The sequence below is a fragment of the Lonchura striata genome, chromosome 7, assembly GCF_050655825.1.
Source record: "Lonchura striata isolate lonStrDom1 chromosome 7, ASM5065582v1, whole genome shotgun sequence".
NCBI lineage: Eukaryota > Metazoa > Chordata > Aves > Passeriformes > Estrildidae > Lonchura > Lonchura striata.
In genome coordinates, this window is record NC_140709.1 from 6,448,454 (window position 1) to 6,473,064 (window position 24,611).

A 24,611-nucleotide genomic window follows, 5' to 3' on the forward strand; every position below is an offset into this window, starting at 1 on the left:
GTCAGCTTTAACAGTATCCAGTGTTATTTTGGTGCTCCAGGTGCCTGACAGTGACACGTCATGGACCAGCAGAGGGTCACAGAGCAGAGCTGAGCATGGCTTAGGAAGTTCTGGATCACATGGTGGTCACAGCTGCTTTTGTCTCCCAAACAGTGACCCATAAAGCAACAGCAAATACAGAAAGTGATCATTATGAAACAGCCTCATTAGGTTTGCCTACTCGCTTACAGTGTTATGAATCACTTTATCAACAGGGATTATATCTTTATTTGCAGTTCCCACTTTGTGCAGTAATTATATCTAAAAGCCCTGTGCAGTCTATTCACCTCAGGAAAGGTGAGTTACATTGTTAGTGTTGCAGAAATAAAATCCTGGAGCTCTGCCTCACAGAGAACACAGCCCCTCTGGTGAGACAGTGTCCTCAACCTACACCCTTTCAAGACCCACAGGCAGCAAATTACCTGCAGCCGAATTAATTATTTTTCCTAACAATGTTTCAGTTTTCTTTTTCTTTTTTAATAATAAACCATGATTTAACTTCCTAATAATTTGAAATAATCAAAGTAATATCATTAGTGTTGGCAAAGACAGAAATTCCTCCTGACTAGGTGCTAGTCACTCACCACTGAAAGGCCTACCAGCAGCCCTTCCCCACAAAACAAAGTTATATTTATATCATTGCCCCCTCCTGCCTCTTTTTTGGGGGTTATTTTTATGTCATTTTGCAATTTCTGCTGCGCCCTGGATTTGGGGGAAAAGCCCCTTGCACCCCCTCCCCATTTTGGGGTGGTCCTCTGTGTCCCCCCCTTGTGTGAGTGGGGCAGGGACCCCCCACATAACCTGACACCCCCAAAAAGACCACCCTGACCCCCTCAGATCCCAAAACCCCCCAAAGACCATCCATAACCCACCCCACACCCCATAAGCCCCCCCAAAATGAGTCACTCTGCTATTGTCTCTGACTAAACAAATGGACTTGGTTTTTAGTTAAATTATATTTAAATGTAAAGCACTTACAATTTCTTGTTAACTGCGTGCTCCTGTGAGGACATTTTCATTGCTCTTCAGAACACTTCTGCCTTCAGGGGCACAGAGTTACCTGATTAATTGGTCATAAATAAAGAAAAAAATGTATCCATCAGATTTTCTTCTCAGTAACATGTTAGTGAATACCTCTCATTTGTAGCTTTACAGTTGTGCCCCATATTGTCAGATGTTTCTGATTAAATCCTCATTAATTTTTGCATCATAGAGAAGGAGCTTTAAAATTTCAAGTGGGTGTCAAGTTGCATTAGGACTTGTGTACTCATTCTGCCTGAACTGTTATTCATGCACAAACAGTATAACAAGTGTAAGTGTCCTTTTTTTAAAAAGAGGATACTGCAGCCCTCATGTAGAACTTCATGGTCTGGGTCTTTTCGTATGTATTTTATAAAAAATAAAATTACTATAATGGTGCATGTTTGGAGTGTATTTTGGTGTGCATTCTACACCCCATGGTGCAAGTTACTTAAGAAAAACACATCAGTATCATACCAAGGCAGGTTTCTCTGTTCATCAAAAGATTGCTCTGCATTTCAGTCAGTCTGTCAGAAATTGTTTGTCTGCTTTAAGAACTCTAAACACTGTTTTCTCCTGGGCAAAGTTCTAGGCTATGTTTGGAAGTAAATTTTGTTATAAAAGATGCTTTCACTAGTTCAGGAACAGAGACAATGTGTATGCACTTAGATTTCTATGATTTTTTAATAGTGCTATTAATAAGCTTCATTGACTTTCTGTTCTGTTTTGCTCTTTAGCTCAGGTTTTTGTTTTCTTCTGTCTTGTGCAAATTATACTAATATTCTACTGGAAGTTAGACAACTTCTGTAACTTGCTGAAAAGGGTAGGAGGTAGCAGCCTTCCTTTCCAAATGCCCACCAACAATGCTGTCATCTCAAGTTTTAGGCCATGTGAGCCATAACCAAAGAATCAAGAGGACAGATGAATAATGATATGAAATCTTTACTCACCTGCATAAAAATTGGACCATTTACACAGTTTCACTGCCACAGAATAATGTAGCTGGAAGCACTTTCTAGCTTCAATTTCCCGATGAAGCACAAGAGCAAGCTTGGAAAGAACAGTGACAGTAGAAACACAGCATACACACACACCCTGGCAAATAAAACTATTCTTATATTAAACTATTCTTATATAAACTATTCTATTCAAATAAAACTATGCCCTTAAAAGCAGTGTAAAACCAGAGTGACTGCCAATTCACTTTGGAATCTGACAGTGCTGCTCAACTATGACAGAAATGTACCTGTGTCTACAGTACTTGAATTTTATGCTAGAGTTTATTTCTCTAGGATAGCTTGGTAAGTTGATTATGCCATGAAATTCTTACAACTTGTAACATAACAATCTGTCTGCAACACAAAAACACATAGTCAAATGATGTTGAGGTTTAGGTATTTCTACCTGCCAGAAAAATGTGACTGGTCAGTATTATTCCCATTATTTGCACATTTTCTTAAAACTGATCCATTCACATGCTTCATTTCTTTCATTGAGTATGCTAAAACCAAAAAAGGCTATACATGAATTTTTCAAATCAATATTCACCTTTTTAAGTTATAAAAAAATGTAACCTATATCTGTTTCAAAGTTATTACAAGGCAAGCTGGTGTTCTGCTGGATGCTCTCAAAGCTTTTCAGTGCAGTAAATATTGTTGATATAACTTCACAGACATAAGGATCAGAATAATATAGATAGTTCATAGCCAATTGTTTGAGATACATTTGTGTAGAAACATCTAATAGAAGTGGGAAATAAAACAAAAGCTTGTAAAACTTGCTGCCAGCATCTAGATCAGTGAAGAAATGGGTGATTGAAAACATCCCAGTTTTATAGCAGAGAAAGAATTGTTATCTTGTACAAGGTCAAATATGTAGAAGGAGAAAATCATCCCTTATTTGAATAAAGTATAAATATTAATTAGCTTTAACATAGGAGTCTGGAAATAAAATAATTTCTAAAAATATGTGATTATGTATTATATATTCACCCAAGGATCAGAACAATAAGGTGACCAAGAGACAGTCTAGTATATAAACTGGAACAAAGAAAGAATTACAAGCAGCCTCCTTGCAGTGTAATCGATCAAAGACAGTTGCACTTAGAGTTGTGTGTGTGAATGTGTGCTGACAGGGTCCTTTACTAGCACAAACACAGAAAATGAAATGGCCATTTCCCAGCAAACTGCCATCTCTGCTGCTGATAGCTGCCTTCTGCAAGGTGAGTTGGCTCATTCACTCTCTCTCTGTCAGCCTCCAAGCTCCGGGTCCTGGGGAAGGAAACATTTTCTTGGTCATCACCAGCACTCTGAACGTGCACATGGCTGCTGGCACCTCCAGGGAGCTACTTCTGCCCTCCAAACCTTAGAGCAGTTAACTGCTCACATGGGGCACCCTCTGATCACCTGTGACTGACAAAGACAAGAGGAAGAATCAAAAACAAAGCTGTTCTTTTCATTTTTGAAGACGTGAAGACAAAAATAACTCATTACCACCCCTGATTTAAAAAGTCAATGTATTTTTAAAATAAGACATCTCCCAAACTGCATGGGGTGTCCCTATGTGGGTCCACGAAGCAAAAAAACTTTTCTCATACAAAAGTGGAAAGTATGAGAAGAAATAACTGTGTTATTCACAAATGCATTAATTGCAATGAAGAGAGTAGAGTGGGAATGAAACCTACAGCTCACTTGGAGGGCTGTAAGCAAGCAGAAGCAATCCCCAGAGAGGTCATGTAATCAGCATGGCAGGTGGTTGTATTGTCCTCCAGGCCATGGAAAATATCCATCAGAATTGACATGCAACACATGAATATCAGTGGATATCAAATAAGGGCATGAAACATTTTTTCCCTTATTTCCAGCAGCCCTTCTAGTTCAGCTACACCAGCTGATCTATTTTTACTCACAGAAGGGAATCTCATTTCTGTCCTAGTATTGTAGGTGTCTCAGAATTCTCACATAATGCAGACATAGCTATTCTACCTCCAAAGTGCTTCTCTGACCTAAACAGTGTTCTAAAAAAACCCCATCCAATATTCTGATATATACAGCGAAGTGTGACATTGTCCATAGCTGCTGGCAACGCAGCAGGAGACTCTCACTTTGGAAGGAAAGCTGAAATGTAGGCATTTCCTAGTCCTGGTAGGGGATGGACATAGCACCTTGTTTTTCTCACACCACTGCTGAAATGTGGTGTCCGTGCTGGCCATGCAAACATAAACAAGACCAGCAATGGAGAAATGGTTTCCTGACCTTTCTAATAACAAGTGTGAATTTGGAAGGCCTTCCCATTCTTTATTCCTTCATATTCTTTAAACTGCTGCACTGCTGATGAAGTAGGAGAGGAGGGAAAAGGATTTTCAGTGTAGCTCCACTACACCTCTCACATACACATTACAGCAGGTAAGAACACAGAGACCATTTTTTCCAAGCGTGTCCTTAGGCAGTAGTTTCAAAACCACTTACTCTGAATTTTAAGTCTTATGAAAGTGTTTCATTTTCTCCATGAATATTTGATCTTCACCCAGACAAAGCAAGAAAATTGAAAGTTTTGCAGTCTTTATCTCTTTCCCACTCACTTAACAAGGAATTTGGTAAAGATGATGTTACGAGAAACTGAATCAACCAATTAGCAAAATTATTTATCTTGTTCTTCTGCTGAAGAAGGAACATGGGAGACTTGAGAATATTTAAAGAGCAGTAGAGTATGCAAACCATCAGGGTATTTCATAGACTGCAGCCACTTTTCACACAGAGAACAAGGATTAAAAATCTCATTTAATTATTTCATCTCCCACTGTTGCTGTCACCTACTATAAACAACTGAGCAAAGAAAGATGAACTAGGAAAAGTAAACTAAAGCTTAATTAAGAAGGTATTTTCCTTTCTTTCCTATTCAGGCCCATGCATGCATCACATCCCTAGGATACAGCAGATGTGTCATTTCCTTATTCTGCTAATTAGAGACACCATATTCCCTGAACAGAGTGTTAGAGGTATATTTTCAACCATTTCTTTTAAAACAGAGTGACAGTCATGTCTCTAACTTGTAAGTATTAGTGTAAAGGCAGCCTATTTACTCACCACCACTTAAATCAAATTGACATTTCACACCTTTTCAAAACTAGAACTGTTCTAAAAGAGGTCAACACTGAAAGCCTTGGATGTGACACCAGGAAAGTTGTTGTAGGTGGAGCTGAGACAGGAACATTTTTAGGCTATTGCTGAAAGCCTGTGCCCTAATTATTATGCCTGAATCCAACTGAAACAGTGGAGTGACTGCTTAGCAGGCAGAAAATTAACGAGAATATCTGTAAATGATCAAAGGACTAACCAAAATCTACCCAACATATCTGTGGCATGTTATGAGCCTGTACAGACCAGGAAGTACCTGAGTATTTAAAGATGCCTATCACCAACTGAATAAATAGTGCTGCCAGTAAGTGGAATTTTCTACATGTTTATGCATGGATAAATAACCAATTTAAAGTTGCATTATAGAAGATAATAACCAGGAGGAGAATGCATAATACAATGTAGGAGCTGGCATACAAAGGGGATGCACAGCTTCCCTCCTTCGGATTCGGGCTGCTAAAGCTCAGTGTGTGCCATTTAATCAGCGCAGTGTCATGTGTTTATCTGTCATCCTGCTCTCCCAAGGAAACTGCCATGGCAAATGGACTCTGAGGAAAAGTGTGGTGGCTTTATAAGGACTTGGAATAGGCAATGTGTGCCCCTGGGTGAGCAGCTGCATGTGGAATACCATGAGTGGGTTGATTCAAGTTCCCCTAGCTCCACAGGGACAAATGTGCCTGACGTTCTGATTAAATCCAGATTATTTGCAGCATTATAGAAAAGGTACTTTAATATTTTGGGTGGCTGTTAAGTTTCTTTCATCTGATAACCCTGTGGCCTCTGGTACCATCCTATGCCCACACTTCCAAGGGGTCTGGTCCCATCACCTGCCTGTTCTTTTCTACTTTGTTTTTTATTGTAGGGTCATGGATAATTGACTCTCACTAAGGACAACTTGTCATTACTACCTATTAATTACAGAAGCACACATAACCATAAGCATTAGTGCTACATATACACGGTCTCTCCTCGACATCACCAGCTACATAACAGGAGTCCACATGCTTAGGTATTTGAACAGCATTACAATGCTTTTGGCAGCTTAAAGATAAACTTACACAACAGCAGCCAACCTCCCCATCTTTAATAGGAAGGACAAACTCAAAACTTCTCAAAAATTTCTAGTAACCTTGCTGGATACATTAAATGGAAAATGTCTGTAAATGTGTTGAATATTAGAGCTGAGCATCACCCTTCACATAACAAAGCTATTCAGGGAGGGCATTTCCATCTCAGAAAGTGCCTAATATCTTGCAACATATAATTTGCATAACCAAGAGATGGCAGCACTCCATTAACGGTTTGCCTGAAGCAGTTCTTTGGAAATGATAATGCATCTGTAAGCACCATACCTGTGTGTGTGAGCAGCACTAAAAACAATGGAATAACCATGGAGCGAGACCTGTGATTATTATTCTATTGCTTTACAAAGGTCAAGTAAAGATGAAATTCATTTACCAGTAACTTGAATTATTCTTTACCCACCTTTTACTATGAATAGGACATAGCAAGTATTTGTTTTCATTTGGTTGTCTCAATAGATGTATATTCTCAAAGCATATTTCATAAGATAAAAAAAATGACCTTTCACAAAAACTTAAAAAGCACATATATATCAAATATACTTTCATTTAAAGCACTTTCTCAGAAGCTGAATAAGGTCCTTCCTAATAATCTTAAGAATCAAGACATGTGTATAAATGTAATATGTAATTATATATATATATATATATACACACAGGTGATTTTCTCCTGCAGACTGCTGCAGGACACAAATTGGAGGAGTTTGGGATTTCCCAAAGATCTCCCCAATCCCATATCACCATATCACCAATCTCACAAACACACAAGGGGTTTGGTAGCAGTCATAATTAACCTCTCTTACCACATTCAGTCCAATTTCTTTTAGATTCTGTGAGCAGGGTGTGGACTCCAGGAACAGCCTTTGAACAGTGCTACAAAGAAAATGAGCAGCACAACTCTGTGGGCACTATAAGGTGATGAGGAAACTGGGTAAAAGGCTGATAGAAATGAGCTGGACTGAAAAAGGAAATTGTTGAACTGAGCTGTTGCTGTTGGGTGAATTTTGAGGGCAGTATTATTTAAATTAATGAGATTCACAGCTGACTAACGTTAACACTGCTTTCCACCTCTGTTGTTTAGTGCTGAAAATCATTTTCCAAGAAAAAGGCCAGGTTCAAACAACATGGATTATATTTCAGAAAAACACATCACAAATAAGTTGCACAATATCACTAAGGGTTTTACAGTTTTTTGCATGTAAATGTTATTCTTGCTTTAAAATATCTGATTAGATTTTCTCCTTTTACAACCTTTTTTACCTTAGTCTAACTCCATTGATGGTACATTTAATTTAATCCAATAAAAGGAGAATCTATTTGTTTTCTTAAAAAACACCAAACAAAAATTTTTGGTGGCTTTTTTTCCTTTTTGTGGTTTTTATTTTTCAGTGTGACTTTGTTCTTCTGTGGTATCTCCAACTCTACAGAAAACATTCACCACTATTGGATTAATTCCTGATATTTCTAGTTGTACAAAATATTATCTTTCTTACAAAACCAGCAAACGGGTTCAGTTTTAATAGCCTAATAGGAGTGGGAGTATCATAGCAGCAAGAGTATCACTCAAAAACAATTCAGTATTTCATCAGACTCTACCAACTGTAGGCCATAACTAGAAACTGGAATATATTTTTATTCTGCATTAGTGTGTACATCCTGAATTACAACAATCAGTCTAGATGTGGCTGAACCTATCATGAAAACAAATCTAACTGATCATCTCTTCTTGTTTTCACCTACAGCAGAAGGCTGCAGCATCAGCTTTATCCTCTTCCTCACACAAATTAATCCTGCTGCCTGCAATGAGCTCCAGTGTCACTGGAAGGAGATCCAGGTCACTGTACATAGCACCTGGATCAAATTACTCCATGAAACTGAGCAAGTTCTCCCAAAAACAGATTGGAAGGTAAGTATTTCTATTTATGGGCCTGGAGAGCACATTCATTATTAGTTTAATGCATTTTCAGAGGGTGGGAAAAAAAATCTTAAGAACATGTATCCCAGGAATTTATAACAGCATGTTTCTTGGATTATAATTAGTTCAATAGAAATCCCGTTTTACGTAAATATACTTTGAAAGACCATGCAAAATTAAATATAATTCCTGGAGGTAAAAATAGTTTTCTTTTTTTTAAACCTCTCTCCTAACTATTCTTCTGGAGCTCCTCTTCCCCCCACTCTATGATGTGGTTGTGTCAGAATCAATGATCTACTCAGAGATAAAAGGGCAAATTTTTTTACTCAGCATTGAGTAGATTTATACTGCTTTCAGTTGTATTTAGTATTCCTTTTAAGTTGCTGGGATTTTTTTTATGTGGACAGAAAACTTTAGATAACCACTTTGATGATAATTCTCATATCAAGCGGAAAGCACAAAATATGACTAAAGTTCAAAACTTTAAAATTCTGACTTAGGGAAGATAAGAGAGTTCACTTTTTCCAACACAAGAACCTCCAGGTTGTTCAGAAACACTGATATTTAGCTCATTTCCTTTCTCAAGTTTCCTTCTTCTCAGCCTCTACCTATGCTTGGGATTCCTTGACCTGCTTCACACCCTCAGCCTGCCGGTCAGCCAAACCGAGATTGTGAGGTTTTATTTCTTTTCCTCATTTCTGTGACAAAGACTTAATTTTAAGTTACTCACTCCCAATACACCCATTTGTAACATCTTCTGTGTTCTAAATGCACTTTTACCTTTCTAGAGATGGATCTCCCGAGTTTTTATAAAGAAAGTGAAATTTAACCCTTTTGCAAATGAATGGAAGGCACATTATAAGTTGTATTCCTACAATTTTATTCAAAAGAGCAAAATCTCCCCATTTAAAAAATGCTTGAGGGCAGGACCACAGCAGAATTTCGATACAAACTTTATAAACTTTGATGTAAATTTCGGGTTGAACCCTCCAAGGTGCTTGTGTCACAAGACCATTATTTGTGGTGATTTAGGCTACTTAAATGCATATCATGCTTTGATATCTCTGAAGTCACTTCTGGTTTACCACAATTAAAAGATCAGCACTGGTTTCGGGGCATTATATGATGAAATTTAAGACCATTTTGAACTCAAATCAGTAGGAATACATACGTGCTTACTACTGAGCATATCTGTCATCTGAAGAACTGGGTGAAAGTTCTTAGGAAGAACCTGAGAAAGATATTTTGATCGTGTTTCATGTAGAGAAACGTTTGCATGATCTTTATCCCTTCTAAAGTAAGAGTTTGCCGAGAGATTTAAGTACAAATTCCAATATTTGAGGCCATTCGCCATGAAGCAGAAATAGAGAATGTGTCTTGAGTAAAACTGTGTATTGTAAATGAATGCAAGTTGTTAAATAACGTAATATTAGAATTTTAAGATCAGTGGTTTGGTGACAGAATTCGGGGGACGGAACTCGGCTGTGGTAGCCTTACCCATACCAAAACTAAGCTTCTGGGAATTTAGGCAAGCTGAAAATTTGACTTTTGTCAAATTATCTTGAACAAAAGGCTTTCCCCCTGCTTTTATAGTAGTAGAAAGTCCGGCCAGGGTGGAGGGCCACGGTTCATTCAGCTCCCAAAGTAAAGCAGATTAGAAAGGGTCCGAGTGTAAAACCTTGAGAAGTTTCTCGGATCACCTGCAAAGCGATTCTCAGTTCCGTGAAGATAACCCCGTTTAGAATTCAATGTCTCCGCATCAACACCCGCCGTATCAGCTCCTTTCTCTTCCTTCGAATACAATCGCCTAGAATTGCACATTCGCACTCCTATTGAACGCTGCGTTTGGGAAGCGGCCGCGCAGCTTCCACCTCCGCGGGGCAAGTCCCGCCGCTGCAAAAGGCGATGGTTACGGCGGTGCTCGCTCGCTGCTTTGCTTCTCTCCTTCCTGCCCACGGCCAGACCAAGGCAGGGTTTCGGTGTCACTGCAGGAAGCCCTGCCCGGGCGCTGTCCGTGTGCCTGTGCCCCGCTGCTGCTGGCGGTGAAGCCGCGTGTCCTGCCCGCCGGCGAGCCGCGGCTCCTCCCGGCCTGGGGAGCATTGCATCCCTCAGACAAACCCAGCAGCCCGCTCTGCCCTGGCTAATGACTCACATCTTCCTAAACGCCCCGTTGAAGTTTGTTTACAGCGCTGGCGCTTGCTACATCAGGGCAAGGAGGGCTCTGTGTTTCCTTTTTTAACCTTTTTTTTTTTTTTTAAAGCAAGCGCAACTGACAAAACTGTCAACTCTTTTTATTGTTTTCAAGTTGTATAAACAGAATTAGGCTGCAGGGAGTCTATTAATAAAGTCCTATACAACAAAACCGTTCACAATCTTCAAGGCAGGTTTTAATCTCCCAGGAAAAAATCAATTTTATTTAGAATAAACTAGTAAAGAATGGAGATTACTCCAGGGAATTAGTCTTTAAAGTATGATGGAGAAATATAGATTTTCTTCTCTATAGGAATATGATGTTGCAATGCATATAAAATGTGCCATAACAATCACATAAAGGCTCCCTTTAAATTTCCAGGCTCATTAGCCCTATAGCTTTCTAGAAACAAGTACTTCTGGGGAGGGGGGGAAGGGGAAAAAAAAAAAAAAAAAAAAGGCGTGTAATTATAGAGATAAATACCTGGCAGAAAAAGCTTAGAGTCTTGAATAAGTTCCACTGCATTAATGAACCACTCCACCAAATCCCAGGAGGTCAAAACATATTATGTGTGTGACTCCAGAGCGGGAGAAGTAACCTTGTGCCCTTGCTTTCCATTTCTATGCCATCTCCAAACTGTCACAAAGGGATCAATGCAGAGAGTGAAGCTATATTAATACAAGTTCTGTGGCCACCTGGAATAAAGCTGCCAAGACCTCCGCTCACAGATGGTGACACTTTGTCTTGGAGGCTGAATCTGGACAAACAACCCAAAAATCACAAATTCTGTTCTTGGTTATACCTGTGCTGCTCTGCAGCTGAGCGTGTCTTCATCAGCTACGGCAGAGACAATGAAGCTGGTTTTACTGAACACAGAATCTGAGGCATTTCCACTCCAATATAAACATTGCTGGGGTTTAAACACTTATAGCTTAGAGAAGTCAGACTTCAAGTCCTGACACTCTACATTCACTTGTTAACAGGGTCAGGTTTTCACTTTTACCTCTGGTTTTTATTTCTCTTAGCCACTAAAGTGAGACCTGAACTCTGTGCTTATTATTCCCATAGCAAAAATTTAAAAACCCTTTTGTGTCACTGAGAAACAAACAGCATAAGGCTGTACCACAGGCAAAAACACTTCTCAGATCTTTACACTCCTTAACTGTTTATGCCCCAAGATCTTAATCGAGTATTTTTTAAAGCCTTGTCCTAACAATTAATTAGGGAAAATCTAATTTGTATTTTGCAGAAACTACAGAGCCACAAGTGCAGTGACAGCTGTGTGGTTAGAAGGAAGGTTTTTGTGGCTGGTGGAGTTCACTTACACTTTCAAAGACATTTAACTTGCTTTTTTTCCTACAAAGAAGCAATATAAAATCCCAAGCCTGAATTTTCCATGACTCTCAGAAATTGCTTTTTAGCAGTCACAGTCACTTTAGGTAGAAGGTGATCTTGTATCTGAGCAAGGAGGAAAGCTCTGATCCAGAGCTCAGCTGAATTTTGTAACTTTCTCGTCTTTATTAAATTCTGTTATATTCATGAATATTTAACAGTTAAAATATTCTTATTACTGCACAAACATTCTTCCAGTCTACAAATTGCTATATTCTGTCTCTGTTTATACTTTAATTTGATTTTGCTCCTAAGCAAGTATTGCCTATTTTTGCAGAGAATTCAGTTTCCTAGTGGAACTAACCTCACCTCCATCTCTGGAAAATATTTGTTGGCCTTAGTGATGGCATAATCTTTTGCATTAAGCTTATATTAATTAATAACTCAGCTAATTTTGGTGTAAGTGGCCTACATTAGAATAAAACCAAGCTAACCCAAAGATGGTTTGTGTGGTTTGAGACCCAGCTGAGCTGAGTGTCACAAACTTGCATGGAAGGGTTTGATCTGGTCTATCACTGAGAGGGGGAGAAAAGCTCACAGAGCTTTCATGAAAAGATTTTGGGACGCTGTGCCTGTGGGTCTGGGTGCAAACCCAGCAGCAGGGCAGCAGTCAGCACTTCTCCCTACAGCCACACTGCCGAGGGAAGGTGGCAGCTCAGCGCAGCTCTGCTCTAACCACGCACCAGGGGCTCTGCTTACATTGTCGCCTGCAGCGTTTCAGCACCGACTGCCTTCCGTCCTCCTCCTTCATCCCAACTCCCCTTATTCTTTGTTGTAGGAAATAACAACCCAGACAACGGCAATGTCTCTTTTCCTTATTGGTAAACACTCTCTGGGCACATCTGCAGTGATGATGATAAGGCAGAGGTCTACTCTCAAATGGGAAAAACAGAATGTCAGTTTACATAATGGCCAGAAAACAAGAAAAAGAACCTACACGCTCGAGCAGCAAGTCTGTTTCTATATTGCTTCATTGTCTTAACAGGATTCTTATTGTGTTTATATTTAGAGACATGGGAAACTGTGCTAGCCATGCTCCCCATTGTTACTTAACCTCAAACAACCTATATAACACGCTGTCCATTAAGGAACCTGAATGTAGACTCTAATCAATGTGGCTAAACAAGATATAGGAAAATAAAGCTCAGTGCTTCCTCCTTGTTTGGGAAAAAACAAACAGGAAGGCTCCCTCTTACACTCACCTCAGCAGAAAAGAGGGAGGGAGAGTTTGTTTTTACAGGCTCACAGAAGATTTGAGCTCTCTGTTGTGCACCTGTTTGGTTTTTCATCATTCACTCTCCCAATAAATTGATACAAACACTTCAGCAAGTTATTTCCCAACTGAGAAACTCTTTCTTTTCTTTACTTTTTAGGAATAGTATTTATTAGAAATCCATGTTTAAAATTGACAGTGGAAACCTGACATAACTAAGACAGCAAAGACTGTGACTGGTTAATTATCAGAAAGTTGTTTTTGATAACCTGTTAGTGCTTGGGGAATCTTGCCTGAATGGAACAACAAATGAAACATTACCAAAAACTCAAATCCACATAACTGATATTAAATTGAATGCAATATTCCTAATGGCAACAGAAACTTGATTGCAGAGTTAATGATTCTAACTCATAGAATGCCATCTCTTCACCAGTGTTGAAGAGAACTAGAAGTGGCAACTGAACCTGAATGCAAAACTATTTCAACCATAGAAAATATTTACATTGACTCCTGGTTAAAGATCTTAATTTTGAAAGCTTTTTTAAAAAAACAGCACATTTCAGTCTTACTTTTTCTTCAGAAGTCACAATATGTGGACCTTTCAAATCAGCCAAGAATGACAATAATACAAAATCGTCCACAGATGACATTTTGCAAAATCAGCCAAGAATGACAATCATAAATCGTTTAAAGCTTTAAATTAACAAATTATATAGAGAGGTTTTACCTCTTTCTGTGATGCTCTGTCTTGTCCTAATTGTAACATCTGAGATTCTTCAGTAAGTATTGGGTTTTCTTATAGAAACAATCAAACTTTGGACACTTAATTTAACATAAAATCTTAGCAGTCCCTGGCATGTATCAGAAAGACAAGTTGCCATCAGAAAGAGTCCAATTCTTCTTTTTTTTCCAATTATTTGGCCCTGGTGCATGTCAGGCTGTGAAGGTGCTCCATCTGACTAGAGAAGAGCCTGAAGGCAAGGTTGGTCAGCTCTATCCCTTAGTAAATATATTTCCTTGGTGATCACATTTCTTACTATCTTGTCACCCACTCATCAAATATGAGATGGATGTAAAGAGAGTGTAAAGGCTGTGGTTTGTTCTTACTTCTACTTTTACCTTCTAATACCTCTGGAATCCTTTGCAAAGATTAAAAGGAAAAGTGGGAAAGCAAAGCAGGAGGCATGCAGAAGGAGCATCAGTCTCCAGGAGGAGCTCAGGGAACAAGAGATCCTTCGTGGCACCCTCGTACACCACATGCAAGGAGAAAACCCTTTCCTGTCCCAGTTTTGTTTCTCTACTGCTCAGGTTTCACACATGTACCATACCCAGTACATCCTGGATTTAGTGCTAGAGGTGAAAACAAACTGATCTCTGGGTGTGACGTCCAAGACCAGCCTCCTTGGGAATGGCTGCAGTAGGATTTCCATTAGATTTCAGAATGAGAAACCCCTTTATCGTGCTTTCAGTTAATTGTCCTCACTGCCTTCTCCTCCCCCTTAGTCTCCCTTTCTTTCAGGTGGTGGCACTGCTGCACCATTTGTGGTGCTCAGCACAGCTTCCTCTGCCAGATTTCTGAGTGTATCTTAACAAGTAATTAGAGCAATTTTCACGAGCTCGTGCTGTCGGCTCTCCAGCTCCTGCATGATCCAAATGGCTCTCGGGGGATGTTACATTATGGTTGGTTTGTTATTGTTTGTTCCAGGCCAGTGCCACTAGACAAAAGCGTTATAAAACCGGGGAGTGGTATTAATCACAATTTCTTAGATGTCTATGTCTTCAATGTCCCTATTCTCACTTTCCCATTTTTTTTGCTTAGCTGTCATTTTGTTCTGAAAGAACAATTAGGATATGATGTGCAGAGTCCTGTGCCACATAGAAGCTCAGCCATAGGCTCAAATATTTATAAGGTTAGATAAAAAAGTATGAGAGAAAAACAAGCATTGCATTTCAGCAACTCTACCTCTTTGTTAGGAATGCCTGGATTAGTACCTGAGAGCTTCCTTACAAACAGCCAGAATCCCACCAGCTTTGAGTATTTCAAGCCCCTAAATTCAACTGAAGCTTAACGACTTACCCATTGTGTGTCTCCATATCTAACTTGACTTCAGCATACAATGCAGAATGTCCCCTGCTGTGCAGCCCCAAAACAAGCCCCTTTGAAATTAGCACTTATTTCAGTTCAGTTAATCCTTATCATTTCAAAACTCTAATGGCTTTGAAATTCACCCTATCCCTGTGGTAAGAGATTCAGTCAGGAATCAGAAGAGAAAAATAAACTGAGTAACTAGTAACTAATTTATTCAGTTTCTGATCTTATTGATTTCAGGTCTGGGGCATTTTAAACCCCTTAATTGAGGCAATAATAGGTAATAATAGGTAATAATAACTTTGGCCTGTTTCCCTCCTGGGTCTTTCCAGCACAATGAGGTGGATATTGAGTGTTATAAGAAAGAAGCTTTCCAATTGAAAAGCCATCAGCACAACTGAGGATTCTCTGAAAATATGGAAGAGAAAGAAAAGACAACCACTTTGATGGGGTGGATAAAGGCAACTGGACAGCTGTCAAATATGTTTTGCAAAAAGGAATATTATCTTGGTAGGCCATTGACTGAGGCAGCAATAATAACAACAAGCCTGCATTTACGTGGTACTTTACACCTTCAAAGTGCTACGCAAACAATAACTAATTGATCTAGTCTAAAAAGAACTGCTTCCAGTGTAATATCAAGTATGTAGTCACAAGAGAACAAGTTATTAACTCGAGGAAGCAATTTATTTCAAAATCTATTACCATAAATTATGCCAGTCTTCTTTTTCCTCCTTTTAAAAGTTATTCCCTCTGCAGTCTGATTAATGCCTCGATTAATTTGCTCAGGATTTCTGGAAATTTAGTAAGTGCAAACTTAATAGGAGACTGATAGAAATGTCAGAGGTAATTGATGCTTTAATGGGCATGAAATCTGGAAAAGTACCCAATCAGAATAGATTCACAAAGGCCTTTTTTAAAGCATGAGGGTAAAGGCTCACCATACTGGATTCACTTCTTTAGACAAGTTCAGTAAATTGTGTACTACAAGTACTCTCTGCTTCCTAAACTTAGAGGCACAAAAGGCATATCATCAATATAGCATTTTCCCATTAACTCCAGATATTGTATTATTTCCTACCTCTTTTTTATCAACATTTTAAAATTATGACATTTTCAACTGAATGGCTGTGTAAAAGATTGGAGTTCTTTAAGAATAATCAGTAGGTTGTATCTATCCACAGCAGGATAAAAGTATTATAGAAGTTGCAGCCATTCTATTTCTTTATTTTTCTCTGCTTGTACTGATATAGAAAGTTGCTGTTCCCATCCTTGGTTTGCCTGTTCCTTTAAACAAGGCTGATCTGATCTCTGAATCAAGTAAATCCTGTTAGCCCGTTTCAGCCATGAATACAAAGGAAACATTCCATAATCTGTCCACAAGAATCTAATCCACGTCTGTTTCTTAATGCAATACACACACAATAACACATATATTGTGTGTTATCAGGAGCCAGAAATGTCTTCATCTGTGCATGCTGCTAGGTGCAAACACCGTGTTTATCACTGCAGTGTTTGAAAGCCTTTTCTTTACAGGAGAAATAAGCTGGAAAAACACCAGCAAGTCTCATTGTGCCCCAACAGACTGTGACACTCTTGCCTGAAAATGTCTGCCATATATTTGAAGTCAGTTCCCACTTCTTTCCCTTTCTGTCCTACTATGGAATTCTGGCTGCTACACTTGCACTACCCAGCCCCACATTCGCTCTTGCAGTAGCCAGTAAGTAAAAATCATTGTAATGCTGTCTGGCTTGTAAATGAGAAGAACAATAAGGAAAGTCTGAGTCTGACAGCCAGCAGTCCATGGTGATTACAAAGAAAAGGGACCCCATTTTTTACTTGCTTTTTGTTATTGTTATTAAGGTCAGTGTCATCCATCAAGATGCGGAGTTATTTCTGACACAGTTTCAAAGGTCAATTGGTCATGTGCAATGACAAAATAGATTCATGGAATAATGTACCCAAAAAGTTGGGAATGTGCCTTTCCACTTTCTATTGTCATGCCCCTACTCATATGCCAAAAATCAACAAAGAGAGACATTTGAAAATACCAGTTGAGCAAACAAGAAGAAGAAACTGCAAGTAACTCGTTGATGTATAGTTTGAAAGCCATGGAATTTCTCCTTCTAAGCTACCATTGTCTTCATTCCAAATATCCAGTCAGTTTTTAGCCAGGAGAAATATTTCATTGGCCTCCCCATTCTACAAAGCAACAGATTTCTTTAAAAGGCTCCAATTAAAGTTTAATAGGAAAACTTTGAGTATAACATCTCATGTCACAATTCATTTGGCTGGTGCATTACCATCTTTGTCCTTCCTTCCAGGAGGAATCTTTTCCCGAGTTTTAATTAATGGGAAGTTTTGGGAAAAGTCAGCTGAGGTTTCATCACTATACCCAGCACATTTCCACAGGAAGAACTGATGGAAACGGTAATAAATGGGTGAAGGCTGAATCCAACAACCAGCAGGACACTGAATGAGAAAATCCACTTGTAACCTCTACTGTTCACTATCTGCACAAATACAAAGCTGTAATACCTTTTGCCACCCTCATCCATCTTCCCTTGATAGGAGAGCAGGAGTATCAGTGCTTCCCATGTTCTAGAGCCAAGCAGAGGAGGATTCTCTCCAAAAACAGACAAGAGGCCCTTGACTCCTGTACTTCACTCTTTTATGACAAATAAACTCACTGGGTTTTTGTTTCTCAGTGAATAACTTTTAAAACAAGGACTTCTTTTCCTAGTGAGTTACAAAGCTGAATTTACAGGGAAGACAAACAGTCTGATTCTCTTTTGAACTGATCTATGACATATATTGTATGGGCTCTCAGCATCCAGGCTCACACTGCACTTCTGATAAGTGACATAGAATGTTATCTTTGTGCATTTATAGAGAAAATTGAGCATGTAGCCAGGCATGGGTTGGTACCTTCAGCATTTCCAGTGCAGTTTAACTCATTGCATTTGGTAAGAGCTTATTTGCTTATTAATGTAAGCATCACTCAGTATCACTGTTGATCAGTTAATTGCAGTGTAGTACCACCATTGGGGTATGGAAATTATACGGTCAATAATTACCAAGTTAACAGCTGCTTTTGTTTAATTCAATTTCACAGCTTTGCAAAATTTGTCATGGTAGTCCATAAATTAAAGGGGTCCCACAAGTGGTAAAACTGTTCAGTATTCTGTGTTAAAAATGTCCTTGGGTTTCTTCTCACTTCATATGTCTGCGATATAAAAAACAGAAAGTACATGTTGGAAGATGCATTATATATTAAATTTGGAGTACAACAACCAAAAAATAAGTAAGTTGATATGGAGGGATATACTTAGAAGTAGATCTTTGAGGCACAAGACACTAGTAATTTCCCCATTACTGCTAAAGTTCATTGTTCATAGTCTTTACCCAGCCCTGGTTTTCTAAACAAAAATAAATACACAACTAATACTTTGAATTGGTTATTCAGACACTTTCAGTTTAACAGGAATCAGCCTGTTTAGTTCCACTTGGGACATACAGACAGGCATCAGGTATTGACAAAACAGCTCCCCAAAGTAGAAAACATTCTTTATTTGACTGCAGGATCAAATAAGTCATTTCAAAATGAGACTGAAGAGCTGGAGACATTTCTGGTTTATCTTTGTGAAAGGCTCACTCTGTCAGCCACTGGGATGGGCAGACTTTGCTCTTTCAAACACTGCACACTCCAACCTGTCTCCCCCAAAAACCCAGTGACCTCTCTACTGAGGGAGAGCTTCATTTAACCACCCAGTCACAAGGGGGTTATTCCTCTGTATTCTCAGGGTTTGCCCTTCCTAGATAAAACCAGTACTGTAAACTCAGCAGGAGATTAAGACAAATTCTCAAAACCAATGGTTCAACCATTGTCCCTCAACAGCTCTCAAGTGTGGGATCGAGATAAGGCACCTCTCAGAAATAATTTCTTTCTTCCTGCTTCTTCCTCTCCACTGCCTTTTAGACAAACACACTGGGTTAATGCATCTAATTGCCAAATAACAAAGCTAAAACTAAACAGTCAAAGTTACTGTAAAATAGGTTCAAATTCTGTCATCTATTGTCAGAGCTTTAGTAGTGATCACATATTAAAGGTACAACATTTTAAAACAGGCTTCCCAGTTATTCTCTTAACTCCTGTTACATTGTGGTTCCTTCTACGAAAGACATTTAAAATATTAGTTAGATTATTATTTTGCCTCTGCAAAGACAGAAATAACCGGGTACTAAGACACATTGAGAAACTGAGTTGCACAATTCCTTTAACTCTATGCATTTTCCACTGGTAGACAAAGATCTTCAGTGAAAGGATTCTCTTTTCTAAAGTGCTGGGATTTGCCAGCACTAATAGGTCTTAATGGCCCTGTTCTGCCTTACCTGGGACCCACTCCCTTGCCCCTGAGGCTGGCCCCAGGGCTCCATTTAATTCCAGGCTTTCAGTCCTTGCCTGAGCTGTTCTGTAGGCATGTTTGTCTCCAGGCTTGTCTCTGGGATGGACCTTGGCAGCCTGCTGGCTGCATCCACCCCCTCTGCAGCCGTGGTGTGTCACAATCAGCTCCAAGCCCTGGCTGGGGCCTCATGCCCCGGCTGGATTTTGAACCCACCTGTGGCTTTGTCCCCAGTCCCACCCCTGGCCCTGTCTCCTTTTACCCCTGACTGGGCTCCCCGGAAGGATCCTGGACCTGGTTCATCCCTTACCTTGTCTGGGGCTGTTGATGGACCCTGTCCTAAGCTCCTGTCCATTCTGACACCATGGCCAGACTCTGAAGGACAGGGCACAGCTACCACAGGGATCACCCTCAGCACCAGTAGCACCTTCCCTGAAATGGTAGCAGGCCCTTGATGACATAAAATAAAAATCTATAAAACTGCTCTAATAGCAGCACTAATAAAAATAATTTAGCTTTCAGCCTTGGCAAAAATGAAACCAGAAGTGCAGAACTTCCTTAGTTTTCCCCTCTAAATAACTGAAGGTGAAATGAGTTGTTCTGAAGTACTGCTCAATCCTCCCCACAAAGTGCCTTCTGTCACAACTGATTAAGATGGATGAGGTCCCATAAATATAATTTCATATGATGTGCTGTAATTGCCATAAGCCATAAGTTAAACTAATTTATTTTCAAAGAAAGGACGCTGGTCAGTTACAGCCTTGAAGTTTCCATTCACTAATTGTTTAAATTCTTCCAGGTGAAAACAAAGAGCTGGAAATCTTCAAGTCTTCCAAATGTAGGAACTTTTCTAGTGGCACGAGTTGAGAATGGCTGGCAGTCATATCCAAAAGTTACTTATCTAGAAAAACAACACTCATTTTAACTCAGGTTAAAACACGACCACCTAAGGAGCTGACTATTGATGTGCATAGAAAAGACCACATATTATTAAGGGCAGAAGCAAATTTTCATTATTGGAAAGGGAGTTAGTTTTACCTGCTGAAAGTGTACCAACCATTACATGTCAGCACAAGGCTTACAGAAAATAGAATACAGAAAACAAGAAGGACTTGTTTTTCTTTGCTCAAAAAAGTGTATTTGTGCTGCACAGAGCACCCTGATGTATGAGCATTTGCACAAGTGTAGTACACAATTTGAGGAGACATATGAGAGTCAGGGGTCAAATTTCCAGTAAGCAATGTTGCATAGAACATAATTTTATCATTTATTGGAAGAATGATTACTTCTGAACTAACGCAATATCTCAGTATGTATAATCAAAGTGAGTTGACCTGTGGCTATGCTGAGGTTTGTCAGCAAAGGCTCCCCCTGACAGTGGAAAATCTAAACTCCATTTATATCAGTAATCTGCATCTGCTCCTCACTGTTCAGATGCAGCAGGAAGAGACTCTTCCCATAAAATCCCATCGTGCCCCAGTACCCACCATGGTAAAGTCAGTCACCCCACTGATTTTAATGGGGTTATTTGTTCATTACATGAGCACCCGAGAGCAGAATTTGCTGTTGTATGACCTCAGTGTTCACTGGGCATCGACAGAGCAACGTTTGCCAAACATGAAATTGAGCTTTAACATTGTTTTAAAGACCTATGAGGTTCTGCATAATTTAATAAGTTGTCTATTAAATTGAATTGCCGACTCTAAGGTACAGCTATCATTCAATTCTGATCTATTGATCACACAAAATATGCAGGCTAAAAGTGTGTGCAACACTTGCTATAAATTTCTAAACCAGACTCAAAATGCACTGCTGGCCAAGGTATGAAAGCTAATCAGACATCCTTGTTTCAGCCTAAAGATCATTGCTCTTGATAATTTTAGCCTCCAGGCAAAAGACAAATTTGTATTACAGAAACCCTATTTTATTTTATTTATTTTATTTTATTTTATTTTATTTTATTTTATTTTATTTTATTTTATTTTATTTTATTTTATTTTATTTTATTTTATTTTATTTTATTTTATTTTATTATTTTATTTCATTTCATTTCATTTCATTTCATTTCATTTCAGTACATCTGAATGTATTTGTATGTGGGATTCTTGTACTCCAGAATACTGAATTATGAGGACTTATGTCACACTGATAAACTGTTTTCTTTGCAAGATGTAGCATAGCTTTCACAGGCTGATACCAATTCAAATAAAAAAGCACTTAGCTTTCAATTTAAAAGAGAAAAAATACTGAAAATATTCTGAAAGATAATTAGATAATATCTTTAGTATTTTGCTGTCATTTTAAAAATCACATATATAAATGGTAAAAATGACCATACATTCACTTTCGTAAATACAATCATTTTATAGTGATTGCCACTGAATTGTGACCCAAAAATCACGGATAGTATTAAAGCATTCCAGACAAGTAAAGAATTCCCTGGAATTACTGGAAAGATTAGCAGAATAAACACTTCCAGGCTTTCTTGCTAAGTTTGTTTAAATAAGAGAGAAGATGGAGACACTAAAAACAACTGGAGAAGTCACAAGTCTGACGGCAAACCCTTAACTGGACACTCCCTTCCCCAGCGTCCTTCCCATTAGCCCAAGCATCAGTAGTTGTTTGGTCGATCTTTTGGACTACAGCTTCTTCATTTACCAGCCCTTATCAGCAAGAGGCCCAGGAATCCCAAGCCTGTTTGTTTCAAGTCTATTCTCTCCAAAAGGCTCCCCAGAGCAGCTGCCATTTGCAGTTCTAGACAAAGAAACACATTATCACTTGCCTTGTTTTCAGCTCTCCGGAATCTTCCTTAGATTCACTCTGAATCCCTAAGGAATCCTGACCTCTTCACTGTAAATTTGGACTGTAAAACACCTGATTTGTTGTCTATTCTACCTCCTTGTCTGGCATGGTGCTTGGAGCATTTAAATTCTGTTTGTGAGCGTGATTGTAACACTATAAAGCATTAAAATAATAAAAGCGGTATTTTAATTGCTAATGATAAAGAGTTATTCCAACAGACTGAATGAAATGTAACCATCCTACGGTTGTGTTTTACTTCTAAAGAAGACCAGAGCTTGGGTAATGTGGATAGATGCATACACAGTTTGTAATTACGAAAAGAGCTGTCAATAACACCCCACCACTGTCACTTTTATTGCCTGACTCCCCCTCCCATAACACTCCTCATTTGTAGCCATGGTAAGATGCCAAATTGCTTTATTTCCAAAGTGTATGACTACATTTAAAAAAAGCCTTTGTGTGCAATATATTCCACAGTGCTTCCTCTCATTAGTATTGCCTCAGCATGCATGGATTCACGACCAGCATCTTTATTTCATATGGAGGCATCCTTTAAAGAAATTGGATGCTAGAGGGTCTATACATCAATGTTATGATGCTGTATTTTTCAGGAAATCTGTAAATAAGGTCAACATGACAGGGATATTCTAGATGACAGAATCTCTAATGGTTTTTGAGGAGCAGCCTGTTTCCCTTTAAAAAGTCAATTTGCTTTCAACCCATGCCTATTAAAAAGTGTACTTTGTCTAGCAGGGGCAAAGCACAATTCCAGCAGTTTTCATGGCTCTGGGTAAATATTGCTGGGGTGACATATGCAAGGCTAGCTACCCATACCTGAGGAGGGGCTGTAATGGGGACTCTGGATCATTGCAAGTGGCTTTGTTTGACTCTGTATTTTAGGGTCTCAAACATGATGAATTCATAACTGAGATAGTATGGCAAGAGAGAATAAACAGCAGCACTGGCCTTGTGAGAGCTGTACTTCAGAGAGCCAAGAATGCCATTTATGTTGCTACACATGAAAATTCAAACATCTTAAGCTTCTTCCAAGACTTTGGACCCAGTCCTGATTCCCTGGGTATCACTGACTTCAGCAATGGAAGGTCAGACTATTTCACAACAGAGGGATTTGCAGTTTCTCCTCCCAGGCCCTGCTGGCATCTAATCAGAGCCCACTACAGAACCTTGAGCTCAGGTCAGAGGTACCAAGAGGATCCAGGCCTCCAATGACTGAAAGTCACCACAACTGGGCAACTGAGAAGTAAATTGCAGGGGGATGAAAGTAATTCCTGGTGTGTCCACTGTACAGTGTGTCCACTGTACAGAAATCACTACTGTAAGGAGGGGGTAAAAAAAGGGAAAAAGAAAAACTATTTGGAAGAAAATACAGAGGTGGGAAATAGAAAAGTAGATATAAAGATAATCAAATTAGGCAGGCAAAACCACAGCATAAAGCAGTCCAGATATTCAGGCCAACTATCATTTTTTGTCTTAGCTAGAACACAGAAAATGAAAAGAGGAAAACTAAATTCATATGAACAAAAGTGAATAGAATTAAAGCAACCAGCAAAGACAAAATAAATGAGATTATTTTTAACAATGGAGATGTAGTTGTGGATCACACACCTGCCTTCTGTCCTATTCTTATAAAGTTCTCTCCCTTCTGCCACCGGTTGACTTAGATCCTGTAACTGTCCCCAGAGCATAGGGAACAACAGGTTACCAAAAATGGGTTAGCAATAATAACAGGAAAGGTTTGTGTTTCTGCTGATGAATTCTCATTGTACTGATCAATTAGTCCATAGCAACTTAAGAACTAGTCTCTTTCAAGAAATAAATGATCAGACAGTGGACATCGAATCTTTAAATTGTCCTATTCTGCTTTTATTTACAGTCCTTTTCAACAACTCTCAGTTTTCCTTTTTTTCATCCTAGTCCAAAACATCTTCCTCCTTAGAATGGAAAGTGAATTTGAGCCCTGTTCCTTTCTTTCAAGATTTTATCTCCTGGCTCAGGCTCTGCCTGTGAGCCCATCCCAAACTGCTCATGTTCCTTTTGTTCCGAGGTGCGGCCACATGTTCCCAGCACCATTCAGGTGGGGAACCCACCTGCTGGGTCTTGGAGCCAGTGTGACGGGACATGGGACATTCCCCTTCCACACCAAAGAAGACACATAATCACTTTGTCACTTTCATGGCACCTATTTTACTGCAAAGGACTTTCCCTTTTAGAGAATCCCCTAATTCCTTAATTGCTGTCTAATAAAGACCACTTGTTTTGAAGCACTGATTAGCTTTGGAGTGTATACAACCATTTGTCAGACAAA

The 24,611-nt window shown here is 39.2% G+C and overlaps 1 long non-coding RNA gene across 1 annotated transcript; it reads right to left on the minus strand.

Annotated features, from left to right (window-relative positions):
* Positions 1 to 2,608: 2,608 nt before the first annotated feature.
* LOC146766876 (uncharacterized) lies at positions 2,609 to 23,602 on the minus strand. Its single transcript, XR_014956685.1, has 2 exons — positions 7,081 to 23,602; positions 2,609 to 3,329 (listed from the first exon to the last, which is right to left on the minus strand). It is a non-coding gene; the product is annotated as an uncharacterized LOC146766876 (long non-coding RNA).
* Positions 23,603 to 24,611: the final 1,009 nt, after the last annotated feature.